The sequence below is a fragment of the Lycium ferocissimum genome, chromosome 1 (assembly GCF_029784015.1).
Source record: "Lycium ferocissimum isolate CSIRO_LF1 chromosome 1, AGI_CSIRO_Lferr_CH_V1, whole genome shotgun sequence".
NCBI classification, from domain to species: Eukaryota; Viridiplantae; Streptophyta; class Magnoliopsida; order Solanales; family Solanaceae; genus Lycium; species Lycium ferocissimum.
Genome location: NC_081342.1, coordinates 11,509,504 through 11,524,700, shown reverse-complemented (window position 1 = coordinate 11,524,700; position 15,197 = coordinate 11,509,504).

The following is a 15,197-nucleotide window of genomic DNA, read 5'->3' as shown; positions in this document are numbered from 1 at the left end:
GTTTATCTAAAAGGGAAAAGGGTCAAATATACCCCTCTACTTTATTTTATTAATTAAATATATCCTCCGTTAATGAAAGTTAATAAAAATACTCCTGTCGTCTCCAAGTTTCACACTTATATCCCAGATCCTCTCAAATTATCTAATTTTAAAAAAATTACCCACTTTTCTTTTTTACCCGAGCCGCCTTTCATCATCATCAAGCTTTAATTTCATTTTTCTTCACGGAGAAAAAAAAAAAAAAAAAAGCAAAGATATACTCAAATGATAAAATTTCAAAACTCACTTCAAATTTCATCTTTAAATTCAATTTCAAATTTGGTGCAGTCAATACTTGAAGTCAGAGTAATTAACAAAGTATAAATCTTTGAATCATAGAAAAAATCTATTCTTAAAAAATTAACACCGACAGTGAATACGAATTAAAAAAAAAAAAAGGAAGTTTGTCTATGTTTGACGAGGTATTATATTTTTATTTTTTATAATTATTTTTTTAATTCTTGATGTAATTTGGTATTCACTGTCTGTATTGGCTGCACTAAGATTTGGAGTTGGATTTAAAGATTAAATCTGAGATGAATTTTAGAATTTTATCATTTGGGTGTGTTCTTGCTTTTTTCTTTTTTTCTCCATAGAAGAAGATGAAACTAGAGCTTGATGATGATGCTAGGCGGTGATAACAACGAGGTTAGGGAAATGCTAAATTTATAATTAAAATATAAGAAGTGCGGAAGCAAATATAGAAAAGAATCTAAAAACTAGAAAATAAAAGATATGGGAAATTCGAAGGAACAATTCACGAATTTCCAAGAACGTTAGTTCTAAAGTCTTGACAAGATCCAAGTAACAACGTATTGATTTATAGGAAGAAATCTAACGCCTTTACTTGAGATAACAAATCAAAAACAGTAGATTAGGATCTTGACCGCTTTGTAAGTAACTTAAGACAACAATTAGTATTTAGAACTAATCGCCTTCGAAAGAATACCAAAAAGAAATCAAAGATATCAAAGAAGAAATTATCTTACTACCTTGAACTAAGAACTAGTTAGGTTGAAAGATAAATCCTAAAGTAATGCCACAAAGGTTCAAAAAAGAACTCTCAATATAATATATCTTCAAAATCTGATTTACAATGAATGACAATCACCCCTTTATATAGTTGTAAAGGAAGGAACTAGTCAAAATAAAAATAAATGGGAATTATCTTCCCTAGAAACATAGAAGACTTCCCACACTAGGACCAATGTAGTCAACATGGATTAAAAAACAACCTGAAAATCTACCCACACTTGGACCAATGCAAGTCAATATAGATTAAAACAACAATTAAATATTTGTTCTAGAAACTAATATTTGGGCCAATTTGGGCCTTTGGAAACTTCTTTTGGGGCTGATTTGGCCTATTTCATCTCACTGGACTTTAATTTGGGCCTCCAAATAGGTGTAAGACTTAAGATAAAAATATGAATAGGGTGGAGGTCTTACTTGCATCACAAGACAATTTTTTTAATTGCTAATTGAAGCCCGTTGATCTTGACATAACATTTCTTTGTCCTTCAATGGAATTGAGCTTCCATGTTTGCTATCATTCTCCCCCTCTTCAAAGAAGATTCGTCTCGAATCTTGGTGGTGACCTTATTTGCTATTTAATGCATTTGAGCCTTCATGGTTGCTATCATTCTTCCTCTCTTAAAGATGATTCTCGTCCTTGAATCTTGATATTTTTTCAACCAACATGATAATCACAATAAGTAGAAAAACACAACAACCACTGGTATGAGTAACACAAGGTAGGACCATGCAACCATTTAATCCACTTATTATTTTTATGCACAAACACTCCTTTTAAATGTCCAAGTATAACATCGGCTAACGGAAAATGTAATCACCAACACAAGCACTAAAAACACAATTCATAAGCTCTTTAAAAAGCTGAGAGGATCATTAGCTAGACCAAAGCGTATGAATACAAGGAAAACATACCATATTTGCTCTTGCTAAATAATTTAACCTCACCATTAGATATACCATAATCAAGATATGGATCAAAAGTAATTTCCTCAAGAAGTGGCTTGGAATAAACCTGCAAAAAAAAGGATCGACGAAACAAGATAAATGTCACGCCCCAATTCTGATGGGACGTGATGGGCACCCGACCCCATATTCGGAGCCGAGCGAACCCACAGGCTCCTATTGCACCCATAAATTTTTTCCAAATCTCTAAACTGAATAATCATCAAATACATAATGAAGCTTTCAAATTCGACAAAATCTGTAATTATACAAAATTTATTACATAACACACATCGACATGTCGGCTGATGGAGCCGCTGACATACCATACCCACAACGCTGTCTGCAAAGTCTCTAACGCAGATCCAGAAAAACAAATCAGACAGACTTTGACTCGGCAGTACTCCGGGGAAGATGGAGCTTGCCACCTCTGCTGGAACGTCTTCTATAATCACATCAGCTAAATGCAGGAGTACTGCGCGGCATGAAACGCGGCCCCGAGAAGACAGGGGGTCAGTACGGAAAATGTACTGAGTACGTAAGGCATGCAATACAAATAAACAAAACTATAAGCTGAAACAGACGGAACTATCAAGTAAATACATATAACTCCGAGTACCAGACACATACCTTTCAGGCACAACTCATACATACCTGTGTCATAAGCCAAAAGTGTACAGAAGAAACAAATGGTCAACCAAAGTACCTAAAATGCTTACTTTGCGTTCACGGACCGCATGTCCGAAGAGGTGCAGGAGATACAGAGCGCCCGGTAATGTCACACGTCAGACGGAGCACAGAACGTACAGAACATTCAGATGAGATCATATATCGAACGGAATACCAAACGTACAGAATGTTCAGATGATGTCGTATATCAGACAGAATACAGAACGTACGGAGTGCCCAGATGATATATCATATAACGGACGAAATACGTAACATACAAATCATACGAATCTTCGACATACATCGGACGTGTACGAACGTACAGAAGGCTCAGAAGATGACATATGTCGGACAGAATACAGAATGCATGTCAAAATCATAAATCTCATATGTGTTTGACGTGTCCCGGCCCTTCGATGAGGGACTCGGTGAATAGGATCATGTATAGCAAGGAATCGGATGTCATATATGCAAACAACGTGTCCGTACCCTTTATTAAGGGACTCGGTAGATAAAATCATGCATACCGAATCATATGTACATAACGTGTCCGGCCCTCTCTTGCGGGTCTCGGTGAATAATAATCATGCGCCATCCCGGCCACCATCCCCACAACATCTCATCATAATCACGTACGGATAACGTGTCCCGGCCCGCAAGTACGAGGGACTCGGTGAATAATGCGAAAAGGTGCGCACGAGAACATGTCTGGCCGGGACTCGGTGAATCGAAATCGTATCGTGACGTACACACGAGATCATAACATGCCCGGCCGGGACTCGGTGAAAGATACATTGAGTCGCGCGCGAGCGAGTAGTGCAGAAACATATGCATATGAAATCAGACTCGATGAATACATACACTTATTGACATCTGAAGATTCAGAACAAGTCTCGGGTTCTTCCGGGTTAGCATCGGAGAGTTATAAGCATTTAACATACAGAAACCTCTTCGGACTTTCCAAGCGATCCAAGGTCGTGCATGGAGAACATTAAGACTTACAGAGAGTATTCATATCAACTTACTTATACCCAAAGCTTATATATCACCCTTATGTTTGCATACTTATATCGAATTTTCTATTTCAGAATATTTACATCAGAGCGCTTATACCAAAATATTCATATCAATTCATTCGTATCGGAGCGTTTATATCCAGATAGTCGAACCAGAATGCTTATATCTGAGTACCGAATACTTATAACAAACTCAGAACATTAGTCAAAAGTTTCTATTGAGAATCGTACGGAAATAAAGCAAATAAAGTAATATACATAGGTCTCGGGTGTTGTGGGCCCACCTCGGGTCAAGTCGGGTAACGAACCTAAAAATGTGGTCATTATGTCTCATTAAATCATCCTCGAAGATTTCAAGTCATTTCTCTTTCGTTTTCAAAAATTATGAGCATTTGAACATTTATTTACAAAGAAGCATAAGCCATTTAATTCAATTTTACTGAATGAATAGTAACTAAATTCAACCTCGGATTTCTAGAATTAGAGTGATCCCCGAGGCACATGTTCAAGCCTATTACGTCTAAGACATGCCAAAGAAGGAAGGAGAAAGCCTTACATACCTTTCGGACGTCTTGCGCTCGTCCCAATCACGAATCCCGTTTCGCCCCCGGAATTTGCAAATGGTCATGCCTACCAATTGTCAATAGTGAACCTTTTGGATTTCAAATCTCCAATTCCTCACTTGTCTACAAAAATACGGCGACATCTCCCCTATAAATACACCGTCCCGAGAATATGGCTCGGCCCAAATCAACATCAACAGCAATCCGGGAATTCAACCCGGCCAAACTATCAATCATTACGAACACTATTCTAGCAACATTTTCACATTCAATCCATTCCATTCAATTCATATGACTTTCAAAATGATTTAATCAACATACCATACCACCCGAATCCTTGACTTCAATAAGAACATTAGCAACACAGGTTTCTTCTTTTCAAGTTCATAAACTTCATCGACATCCCACACATTAACAACATTAACCACCATATCACCAACACATTTTTATTCTCCAAATCCATAAACTTCCTCAACAATACACACCTTAGCAACATTAGACTCATAAATAGAGAAACGACACTAACATTATATTCAACTTCCAAATCACCCATAACAATTCCAACATCAATTTAAACCATCAAATTCTCATTTTTGTCATAGAATACACATCAACAACAATCAAATTACTACATAGAAATTTATTCATTTTCCTACACAACATATATACTACACGGCCAACCCACCAACATTCACAACCTTAACCAAAATCATCAAACTTTCATTGCCAATATATAGAGTCCACAACAACTACAACCAAAACACTTAAATAAGATGTTTGAATCACTACTTCTACACACATACATGCACGGCTACATACATGCATACACGGCCACTATGCCAACATCCACATTTTCATGATTTCTACTCATTTCTATATCCCATAACATAAACAAAACCTTCATACCCATAAAGGAGGTTGAAACCATACCTTTCTTCTTCAACTTCTTCAGGTAAAATTGTGAGTTTGCAAAAATGAATGATTTTCTTGCCTCAATAATCATACCATGTTAAAGAGGACCCTTGACTTAGTATAAATACAACAAGATAATAATTTTTGGAACAAAATCTCAAGGGGCAAAAATTAAAGAGCTTGGCCGAATGGCCTAAGCTTGTTCTTGCTTTCTTCTTTTTTTTTTTCCAAGTTCATCTTATGTTAGAAGATGAATGAGCATATATATATATATATATTCTTCACAAGCATGTGAGGGGCACATGCCCTCCTACACTTTTCTAGATTTTTCTTTTTCTTTTTCTTGAATTTTTTTTTTCAAATAAAAGATGACTTATTTTGTCATCTTCTTTTCTTCTTTCTTATTTTTTTGTCACATGACCAATATGGCCCCCTTGTGCGAAATTCCCATTTTGCCCCTCGACTTTTATCAATATTACCATTTTGCCCCCTAGCCTTCCGCATTATTTTCATTGGCCATTTTGCAAATTTCTCTTCTTACCCATGGCCTTTCCCAATATTTTCATTCTACCAATGTTCATAAGTAATATTCCTACCAACTCGTACATTAAAATAATTCTTGAAAATGATCTTGTCCTTAACTTGCCACGACTTTCTCGAATTATCCGAATGCATGAAATACGGGATATAACATCCTCTCTTTAGAACATTCGTCCCCAATGTTCAACCGATCTCATGGGTAGTATAATACTCCTGAGGATCCCTCTTATAATTGTCCTTTTTCCTTCATACTCATTCTTGTTAAGTCCAACATAACATATTCTCCCCCCCTTTAAGGGGCTCCTTACACGCCAACAATCTTCACGTTGGGACACACGTGTTTACTAATTCAATCACGAATGAGGAATCATACGCATTCATATGTACATGCATAATTATTATTAACTAATCCACAAAATACTTCCAAACGTAGTTCAAGCCTATCCAAATTCCAAGGCCGTAGCGTACTTCTTGTTTCTTCTCTAATCCCACCTGTCGCGTGCTAGGTGGCTCCTTTTATAGTCTCCAATCATCTTGTACATTCTAATTTCTCATTTGTTTCCTGGATCTACCTTTGTGAAAGTTTTCAGTAAAACTTCCCAAGGTCACCCATCATGAACTCACTGAGCACGCTTAACCCGAAACTTTGGGGATTTAGTGCCTTAATGCGATATAATTGCATCCACTTCCTCATATCTTTACTACATAATACGGGGCCAGCCAAAGTTTCGCAAATTCTAGGCATTTTCGTAACACGTCCTTTCTTGTACAATTACCGTTTTGCCCTTTTCAATCTTCCATATCACCTTCATTAAATTCTTATTATCCGAAATATATACACCGCGAATGCCATCAATACCTTACGGGAATATATAACTTCATATCACCTTCTTGCCATCCCGAACTCGCCGGTCTCGGGTCGGTCAAATGTATCCACACTTACCTCCTTCCGTCGTATGTAAGGCTTACGGATGGAATTTCTTATTTCATTCTCCTATGACTTGGCTCTATCGCACGATCTATGACGAAGAAGAAGTCGTCAACAATTCCTAGATGTCCGTAGCCTCCTCGCTTATAAATGTGGCGCGCTTCACATCATAAACGGACTCTACCGGACACGACTTTGCAGACAACCCCACCGGACGGACCTCGCTCCGATACCACTGTCACGCCCCAATTAGACGGGACGTGATGGGCACCCGACCCCATATTCGGGCCGAGCGAACCCGCGGCTCTATTGCACCCATAAATTTTTTTCCAAATCTCTCTGAACCGAATAATCATCAAATACATAATGAAGCTTTCAAATTCGACAAAATACGTAATTATACAAAATTTATTACATAACACACATCGACATGTCGGTGATGGAGCCGGCGTGACGACCGACATACCATACCCACAACGCTGTCTGCAAAGTCTCTAACACAGATCCAGAAAAACAAATCAGACAGACTTTGACTCGGCAGTACTCCGGGGAAGATGGAGCTTGCCACCTCTACTGGAACGTCTTCTATAATCATATCACCATCCGGGAGTACTCGCGCGATGAAACGCACCCGAAGACGGGGTCGACGGAAAATGTATCGAGTACGTAAGGCATGCAATACAAATAAACAAAACTATAATCGAAACGTACGGAACTATCAAGTAAATACATATAACTCGAGTACCGCACACATACCTTTCAAAGTAACAACTCATACATACCCGTGTCATAAGCCAAAAGTGTACAAGAAACAATGGTCAACCAAAGTACCTAAAATGCTTACTTTATTCACGGACCGCATGTCCGAAGAGGTGCGAGAGATACGTAGCGCCCGTAATGTCACACGTCGGACGAGAGCGTAACGTACGTAACATTCGATGAGATCATATATCGAACGAATACCAAACGTACGTAATGTTCGTATGATGTCGTATATCATACATAATACGTAACGTACGAGTGCCCGACGATATCATATAACGGACGAAATACGAACATACAAATCATACGTACATCGACATACATCGGACGCACGTAACGTACGAAGGCTCGGAAGATGACATATGTCGGACGGAATACGAATGCATGTCAAAATCATAAATCTCATATGTGTTTGACGTGTCCCGGCCCTTCGATGAGGGACTCGGTGAATAGGATCATGTATAGCAGAATCAGATGTCATATATATATGTTTGGATCGTCGTTTTAGGGGTTGTAAAGTGCCTCGAAGTAAGTTTGGAAATTTGTTATCTTTAAGTTTTTTTTTTTTTTTTTTTGTACTTTGACCGAAGATTAGTCACGTTTCAAAACGTCAGAATATAAATATTTTATATAGAACTTAATATTTTTTTTAGCGTACAATAATATCGGCTCATTACATCAAGTATACAGATGCCGCTTTACTCACATAAATAAAAAATAAGGACAGGAGCATAGGTAGAAAACTAGTTGTAAATTGTTGAAATTTTAAATGGTCATAACTTTGCGCTCAGATGTCCGATTTATGCGATTTTTTTTTTTTGACCCAGGGTATTTTTTCGAGATCTAGCAGGTCAAACGCCGCAAGGCGGTTTGGCCAGGCCGATTTTTCAAAAAACGCCCATTACCATTTAATTTGAATTTTCCCCCAAATTGGTGCATAATTTTCATTCTTTCTTGATAAAAATCTAATGATAAAAAATCTATTTCGAGATGCTAATCTCGTGGTAATGATGTTTTGAATGTCAATTTCGAGGTTCGAAATTCAATTTATGAAAACGAGTTAAATAGCATTAGTGAACATTATAAAAAATAAAAAGTGTCTACTTTGTTGCATTCACCAAGTTGGCTTGGTGGTTTAGCCTCTCTTTTTTACTTACTTCTTTTTTATGCCAATAACATGGGATCAAACCTTGGTGGGAGCATTGAATGAGATATATTATACCTTGGTTGAATCTCTCGTATTGGATGAATTATTTTTTAATATAATATTTTTATTTCAAAACACTTAAATCAAAATCCTATAAAATATGACACTTAGATCTAAAGATGACAAGTTTCCAAGCAAACAAAACTTTGACAAGTTTCCAAGCAAACAAAACTTACTTTGGGACACTTTACTACCCCTAAAACGTCGATCCAAATGTTTAGGTATACTTGATGTAATGAGTCGACGTTATTGTACGCAAAAATATATATTAAGTTCTATATAAATATTGATATTTCGGAATTTTGAAACATGGCTAATCTTTGCCCAAAGTATGAAAAAAACGTGATTTTGATAGCTTAAAAAAAGAAAAGCAAAAAAAAAAGTTACAGTTTGGTCTTTTCACGCATAGATTCTGTGCGTGAAGCCTAGTTTGGTTTTTTTTTTAAAGGATTAATTTGGTTCCAAAAATTATTTTTTGGGTTAAAAAAGTTTCGGGTCTGACTGATTAGTATTCTTTTGGGAAAGTTATACATTTGGGCCCTCCCAAAAAATAATTTTTCATGGCAAATCCAGAGTATATAGTGTAAAAATGTATAACTTTCCCAAAAGAATACTAATTAGTCTTATCTCATGACAAATCTAGAGCATATAGTGCAAAAATTCCGATTCTTTTGGAACATCACCATGAGGAAATGAATTGGTTTGTATATTGTAACTATCTTCCAAAACTCAACAACACAACGTTAGTTCGAAGTGATTCGAAAACATATCATAACTATATTCATTTTTGTCCTATTTAATTCGAAACATAATTTTTGAATAAAAGGGATTCAATTAAACATCTTTGCCAACATCTAGCTCAGCACTTAGTTCCAAACCCAGGAAATGAAATGGTTGGGGTATTCTAACTATCTTCTAAACTTAAACAACATAACATTACTAAGAAATTGATTTATAATAGCTTAATATATAGTTTACACTCAGTCTTATAGCCAAATTTCCTTTTCAAACTTTTACTTTTATGGTTTTAAATATTAAAAAAAATTCAAATATACACAATTAATTTAGTTACGTGGGTGCGCGTTTTTAATATATACTTCCTTCGTCTCAAATTATCTATCACTTTTTTGCTTTGAAGCCCCTTTAGAGGGGGGGGGGGGGTCTTCGACTACAATACCCTTATTTATGTTTAAGTTATAATCTTTCTCCATTAAATGTTTATTCTATTTATGTGTCATCTCCACTTTAATGACAAAATTCTACTAAGAGTAAAATGGAAAAAAATGATTAATTATGCCTTGAAGTTCTAAAACTATAAATAATTTGAGACAACTATTTTTAATAACCAAGACAGATGATTTGACCCGGAAGGAGTAATTAAAAAAAAAAAAAAAAAGGATAAATCTATTCATCACAACCATTTTCATCACGACTCATCATAATTGGAGATATTAAAGTAATTTTAAACAACTTTTGAGGGCACTAAAGTAATTTCACAAGATTTTTGAGGACATAATAGCCATTTACTATTTTTTCTATACTAAAAATGCCCTTCTCTGAAAAAAGAAGAAATGAAAATTCAAACTCACTATCTCTGTTCAAAGTAATCATTATTTTTCTTCCCATTGTATTTACTTTGATTCTCTCTCTCTCTCTCTCTCTCTCTCTCTCTAATATAATTACAATTGTTTTTCATTTTTTTCATTGGTCATCACATATGTTTTAGTTGCCGTTTCACCATAAAAATTATTCACTTTTTTTCGGAATTTTTTTCACTTTTTTCACTTTTGGGCATTTGGCCATAAATATTCCAAATACAACTTGAAGTTGTATTCCGGAATACCAAAAACTCAAAAAACTTATTTTTAAAAAAAAAATCACTTTTTTATAACTACATTTCACCAAAAACTGCAATTTCAAAAACTATGGCCAAACACAACTCCAACTCCAAATTCAAAAATTTCAAAAAAAGTGAATTTATTTTTGGTATCTATGGCCAAACGCCTACTTAATGTCATAAAATTAAAGATAGGAGAATATTATATTCTTCTTTTTTTTTTTTTATGGTTTTTTTTTTTTTTTAAAAGATTATGAGGAAACAGAATTCATATTTAATATCGATGACCAAAATTCATTTACCCTCTTAGCTCTTTATCTTTTATTTTTTTCATTTCTTTCTTTATGATTGACTTTAATTGAAACATTAAATTAACTCAATTTAGCTAAACAATAGATATAATTGAGAAACAATTAAAAAAAAATTCATTTAAGTCAATCAATTTTTTTTTTAAATAGTGGATGTAACAACTCAACATTATGGTTGAATTAAATTGAAATATCAAAATGGTTCAATTTAACTAAGTATTATATACGATTGAGTAAAACAAATTGATAACTATTGATTCAATTTCATAAATTAGAAAAATGCAGATGTAACAAGTAGTCAACAGTATGGTTTACTATAATTGAAACATTGAATTATCTCAATTTAGCTACGTATTAGATAGAATTGGTAACAATTAATAAGTTTAGATCTACCTCAATCAATTTTTTTAAATAGCGGATGTAATAAGTAGTTCGCATTATGATTGACTTTAATTAAATTTCTTTAATTTATCTAAGTATTATATATGATTGAGTAAAAATTAGCAACCTTTGATTTATTTAATCAGTTTTTTTTTTATAAATTTAAAAAAAGATATAACAAGTTGTCAAAACTGTGGTTGATTTTAATTGAAACATTCAATTATCTCAATTAGCTAGTAGCAAGTTTAGATCTAATCCAATCAATTTAAACAAAAAGTGTATTTAACAATTAGTCAACATTAAAGTTGACTTTAATTGAAACATTGAATTTCTTCAATTTATCTAAGTATTAATATAATTATTGCGTAAAATGTTTGTAGCAACTAGTACGTTTAGATCGAATTTAAAAATAAAATAAAAGCAGTGGATGTAACAAGTAGTCAAAACTATGACTGACTTTAATTGAAACATTGAATTGCTTCCATTAATATTAAGTAAAATGTTTGCTAAGTTTTGATTTAATTTAAGATAAAATGTATATAAAAAGTAATCAACACTAGGGATGTTCAGCGCTTAAGTTAAAAAACGGACTTAACCAAAATCAAAACCAAACTGATTAAATAAACCGGTATTTACTTGGTTAGGTTTGGTTTGGTTTTGAATTTTTAAAAACTCGTAATATTTGGTTTGGTTTTGGTTTAACTAAAAGCAAACCGAACAAAAAACCGAACCGAACAGACACACACACACACACACAATATATTAGTTTTTATAAATACTTTTAAATAATTTATATACTTTTTAAGCAAAATTTTATTTATCTCTAATAGGCTAATGAACTTTATACTTTAAGCCAATTTAAAAAAAATAATCATGAATTCAAACTCATTTATTCAAAGAAACAACTGTATGAGACTTTCCTATTTTTTGTCACGACCCAAACGAGTGGGCCATGACCGATTGCAGGTTCATTTGGACACTCGTATTAACCTTCTAGATATAATCGATCGAAATTAAGGACAATGTGAAAAATTTGTAAAAAGTATCTTGTAGACTCTAGTGTCATATAGCATAATGAACAACTCCGTCTCGAGTCACAACTAACTAAAACATAACAAAATATGCAAGCGAACAAGGGCTGCCACTATATCGGGATATCCAAAACGAACTACGTCGATATAGCCGACCAAAACATATATACAACCCACACATGTCTACGTACCCCTAAGAGTGTAACGAAGAAATATAACGGGACGGGCCCCCATTGCACTTTTCGGATATGCATAAGTCTATATTAAGATCCGTACCAAAACGACTCAAGCTCCGAACAATGGAGCTCTCCCGACGGTGACCGAGCGAAGTCCTAGTGGAGGATCACCAAACTAAGTGTACCGTACCGCGGCATAAAACGCGGCGAACCGAAAGGGGTCATTTTAAAAATGTACTGAATATGTAAAGCATAAGAACATCAAGTACAGACGAACATCATACTAGCTTCTTATGTCACCAGAGGAGTTCGGAATATCCTTTTCTGAGTCTTACATGCATTTATATATATTATGTTATATATGGATCGGCCCATATGTTCCTCAGCATTATTATATTATAAATGGATCAGGTCGTACGTTCCTCACAAAGATTATTATATTATATATGGATCGGCCCGCACGTTCCTCGGTATTATTATATTATATATGGATCGGGCTGTTCGTTCCACAAAGACTATCAATTATATTATAATATATGCCTATCATACGCATGTAGCCGGGCCGGTCATATAGAGTTACGCGAGATATTCTCGTATGTTAGCCACGACGCATTCAATTATTGATACCGGTTTTTATGATTCATCCGTACTTGTTCTTATGTACGCCATATTACATATACATTTTCCGTGCGGACCCTTTTCTTCTGGGGTCGCGTTTCATGCCCGGTGCGTACACTTAGTTTGGTAATCCTCCACCTCACAGACTTCGTCACCAAGCGGGAGAGCTCCATTGTTCCGGAGCTTGAGTCGTTTTGGTATAGATCCTTTGATATAGACTTATACATATCCAGGAGTACGGCGGGTCCCTGTCCCGTCATATTTCTTGTTACGATCTTAGAGGTCTGCTGTGTGGGTTGTATATATATTTTGGTCAGCTATATCGACGTAGTTCGTTTTGGATATCCCCGTATATAGTGGCAGCCTTGTCGGCTTGCATATTTTGTTATGTTTTGGTTAGTTGTGACTCCTCAGGAGACAGGTTCATTCTGCTATATGACACTATGAGTCTACAACATACTTTTACAAATTTCCATATTGTCCTTAGTTTCAGTCTGATTATATCTAGCAGGTTCGTATACGAGTGTCCAGCTCGGACACTGGTCATGGCCCATCGGTTTGGGTCGTGACATTTTTATTTTATTTTTTATAAACTTTATTCACTTAATAAAATCTTAAGACACTTTGTCCATAATGCAAGAAACCATAGTTACCACAATAAAAAGGTAATAACATATTATAAGTTGGAAAAGGAAAGAAAATTCTCTCCTAATTGTAGGAAAAAACATGAAAGAGCGAAATACGGTTAATTTTCTTAAAAATCGACTCAAACTGACTACAACCAAATCGATAGACATGTATTATATTTGGTTTGGTTTGGTTTGGTTTGGTTTGGTTTTAATAATTTTAAAAACCAACTAGATTAGTTTGGTTTTGGTTTTAACTTAAAACCGACCCAAACCGATCCATAAACATCCCTAATCAACACTATGGTTGATTTTAATTGTAATATTGAATATTTCTCAATTTAACTGAGTATTAGATATGATTGAGTAATAATAAGCATGTTCGAATCTAATTCGATCACTCTAAAAAATACAGTGGAAGTACCAACTAGTCAACATTAGGGGTGTGTATAGTTTGGATAAACCCGAAATTTAAACCGAAATTCGAACATTTTGGACTTATATTCTAAAATTTTCAAATTGTGGATTGGATTTCAGATTTATTTTTTAAATATTTTGAATTTTGGATCGGATTTCGGATTTGAAACTTTGAAATTTTGGATATCTGAAAATCGAATTTCTTATACTAAAGCCTACCCGACTATCCTTTAGATATCGCATTACCTATATGTCCAATCTAATATGTCAAATAAAAATATTACTAAGTAGCTTGTACGAATACTTTATTTATATGATTGTTATAGCAATGAAGAACTATATATTAAGGCAATTTGGTATGAATATTTTATTTGGTTGTTCATTTTGTAAGAAGAAGAAGAAGAAGAAGAAGAAGAAGAAGAAGAAGAAGAAGACGAAATTCAACTTATAGGCCGAACCGAGAATTCGAATTATCCAAACCGATTTATCAAACCGAACTTAAAAAATTCGATCCAATCCGAACATATTTGGATCAGATTCGGATTACATTTGGAAAAATTCGAAAACCTAAATTATAATCCAGAATATGCTAAACCAGATTCGATCCGATCGATGAACAGGCCTAGTCAATACTAAAATTGACTTTAATTGAATTGAATTGAATTGCTTTCAATTACTTAAGTATTACACATGATAGAGTGAAATGTTTCCTAAATTTTGATTTAATTCAATCTTCATTTAAAAAAAAAAATAGATGTAACAAGTAGTCAATACTATGATTGACATTAATTTAAACATTGAATTATCTCAATTTCAATTAGCTAAATATTAGATATAATTGAGTAAAATTAACAAGTTCTGATTTATTTCAATCAATTTTCTCTTTAAAAAACAGCAGATGGACCAAGTAGTCAAGATTATGTTTAACTTTGAATGAAAGATTTAATTTAGAAAAAAAAATACAGATAAGTATTATATATGATTGAGGAACAATTAACAAGTTTTTATTTAATTTAATTAATTTTTTAAAAATGGCAAACAATACATGAAACAAGCAGTCAATATTATGATTGACATTAATTAATACATTAAATTAATTCAATATAGCTTAATCTTATATCGAATTGAGTAAAAGTTTTTACTAATTTTTGATTCAATTCAATCATTTTTCGTACAAATAAACGAAATTT